Genomic DNA, 3354 nt, shown 5'->3' with positions numbered 1-3354 from the left:
AATGCTTTCAGTGAACAGTTCCTCAGTTTCTGCTGTCCTTTTTCATTTCACTCAAGCCCTCTATGGTCAGAAACAAACCAGTTCCCAACTAGATACTGCATCTGGCTCAAAATCAAGACGTGCACATTATTATCTACCAGAATCTAATGTGCCTCCTCATTAACTATAAACTAAAAGACAAGTTATCTGACATGAATACTCAATGAACAATGGAATGTAAAGTAACAATCGAAAACTATCTTTTTAGAAATGGGAATAATGGGATATACTAAGGAGATACTGGTGCATAGCAGTCAAGAAAACTTTATTGTGGACCTTGTGAAATTCCTGATACTGGGTGAGGGGAAGTTCCTTAATGAGGCCCTGGTTCTACTTTCTGGGAGGAACTCTCTTGTGCATATTTCTCTATGGCCCTGCTTCCACCTGCAGGAAGTTCTTCCTTGTAAATTATTCTCTATGATCCCATTTGAAGCTGGTGATGCTGCATATGTCTGTCCTGTTTTTGCAGCCTGCTTCTTGCTGGTGCAGGTTTGGGAGCTTGATGGTTGTTTAAAAACTAAAGCCTCAAAGTTTTGTTGTTGTTGTTGTTGTTGTTTCAGAAGTGTGAGCTTCTGATTTATTTGACGATACAACTGATCAAAATTGTAATAGGCTTTTGTGCTGTTGTTTCCAGACAGTTGTGTGTGTTAGTATTCACACTTGAAGTTTTCTTCTTAGACATAATCCTCAAGCCTTATTTATATGTTTTTATCCTTACCCTTCTGCTCTTAGCTTTTAACCCAATGGAAGGTTCTTTGAGGTCAACATAAATGGGTTGGGTAAACACATTTAAACTAATTTAGTGGACCAAGTTGCTCATTCTATTTTTAAATTGTAATCCCTGATATGTGAAGACTAGAACCAGTATGATTTTTTTTAACACTTTTACCTCCCATTTTTTGGACTTTCACTATTCTCTTTCATTCCTGCTTGTAAACTGACCAATTCTTAGACCTCCTCTCTCTCTTTACAAATACCTTCCTAAATTTAGCTATTAACAAATAATGTACAGTATTATGATTGTGTTTTTCAACTTTTTCTCCTAATTCTAAATGCTCAGTGGGCACCTACATTTTATTGCAGACAGTTTTCCAATTATTTTGCCTGTGCGTGGTATTATTATTCTACATTTTTTCAGCTCATAAGATTAATTTGCTTGCAGCCTGCTGCCCATTTTCTAAGCAGTGCTACCTAGGTTTTTGTTTTGTAGCACCCCAATTCTGGTACCAATTTATGTGTTAGTCAGAAGAATACTAGCTGATTGTGACAGATAAACTTAGAAATAGCATTAATTCAGTATAATGGACTTTATTTTTAAACTCCATTTCTTTATTTCTTGAACTCATAAAATCTAATTGAGAATAGGTAGTTGTTATCATACTCAATCATTCAAGGATACAGGCTGATAGAAGCACATCTATCAGCTCATATTATAAGATTATAAAGATTATACAGGTGATTCTTATGGGCCAGGCCTGGAAATGATATATAGTAATGACCAGAATAACTAGAAAGTATGCTGAAAAATGAACTCTGGCTGTCCAGAAGGAAAGGGAAGTTGACTTGTTGATCAGCTTACTAGTTCTGTCTCACCAATTTATTTCAGTTCTTACTGATCTCTCATTACACTCATTATCATACCATATGAGATTATTTTTCATCACATACCAGGCACTATATTTGTGTCTATTCTGCCTTATCTTCCACCCAAATGAGAAGTGTTTGTGTCAAATATATGACAAACTTGGTTTGCATGATAATTATTTGTGTATGAGTAGCTGAGAAAGTTCCAGCTCTTGAATCAGTCAGTCCTTGGTTAAAAACCCAGCTCCATCACCTATTAGCCTATGATGTTGGATTACTTAACTTGTCAGAGCATTAGTCTTCTCATTTGTAAAATTAGGTTAATAATAGTTCCTTTGAAGGGAAACTGAGAAGATTAAAGAGATAATAGCATAAGGCAAGGTATCTTTTTTGTTGGGTGCATATTACATACTAATTTACTTGATTAACATTACTGAAAATGAAGGACAGTTTGTATACAAATTCTAGAACAGAACACTAAATGCAACCTTTTTATTAGTAATAAGCCTCCATGTCGTGATTATTATCAATCAAGGGTGATCCAAAGGACTAAAACAACCCAGAGTCTTGAACTTGCTTTTAAATTTTATCTTTAAATTCACGGATTCTGTGATTCAAATTCACTTCCACACTACGCATTTTCTATCTAGAGTCCATTCTTAGGTTTTAAAGCTTTTTATTTTATATTACAAAGAACTAGGCTATACTTTAAGTAGCATAACCAAAGACATATTGACATTCTGATCCGTTTTCAACATTCACCTTGACGTTGCAATAGTGATAGCAGAACAGAAATTAAATTAAAAAGAGATAATCAAAAATATAGAGAGTATAATATAGGTTGAATTTTAAATAACACATTTATTCACTCATAAACTAAAAAATTTTTTTTGTACTTTCATGCTTAATAAACTTAGAAAACATTTCTTTCTCCCTTGTTTTTCTCTGTCTGAAAGTATTTTTTCTGCTTTTTGATACTATAAATGTATATTTACTAGCAAGAAATATGTTTAAAACGTTGTTAAGTGGAAACAGCAAGTTAAAAACAAACTTGTTCCAGGGCAGTGAAAAATTGATAAGTTGAACTTTATTGAAATTAAAAACCCTGCTTTGTGAAACACCCAGTTAAAAAGAATTTAAAAACATGGCATACACAGGGAGAAAATACATTCCAAACACATATCTAATAAAGGTGTTGTATCCCAACTATGCAGAACTCTTAAAACTCAACAATTAAAAACAATTTAAAATGAACAAAAGATCTGAAGAAACAAGAAACAAAAGATCTCACCAAAGAAGATATACAGGTAGCAAACAAGCAGGTGAAAATATGTTCAATGTCATACATCATTAGGGAATTCAAATTAACACAACAGCGAGATGCCATGACATACATATTAAATCCAAAATACTGACAATAGTTACTGCTGGTGAAGGTGCAGGGCAACAGGAACTCTCATTCATTACTGGTGGGAATCAGAACAGTACAGTCACATTGGAAGGCAGTTTGGCAGTTTCTTACAAAGTTAAACAGTCTCACCATGTGATTTTTTTTTTTTTTTGAGACGGAGTCTCGCTCTGTAGCCCAGGCTGGAGTGCAGTGACCGGATCTCAGCTCACTGCAAGCTCCGCCTCCCGGGTTCACGCCATTCTCCGGCCTCAGCCTCCCGAGTAGCTGGGACTACAGGCGCCCGCCATCTCGCCCGGCTATTTTTTGTATTTCTTAGTAGA

This window comes from Papio anubis, chromosome 10 (genome assembly GCF_008728515.1).
Source record: "Papio anubis isolate 15944 chromosome 10, Panubis1.0, whole genome shotgun sequence".
NCBI classification, from domain to species: Eukaryota; Metazoa; Chordata; class Mammalia; order Primates; family Cercopithecidae; genus Papio; species Papio anubis.
Note: the sequence above shows the minus strand (reverse complement) of the source record.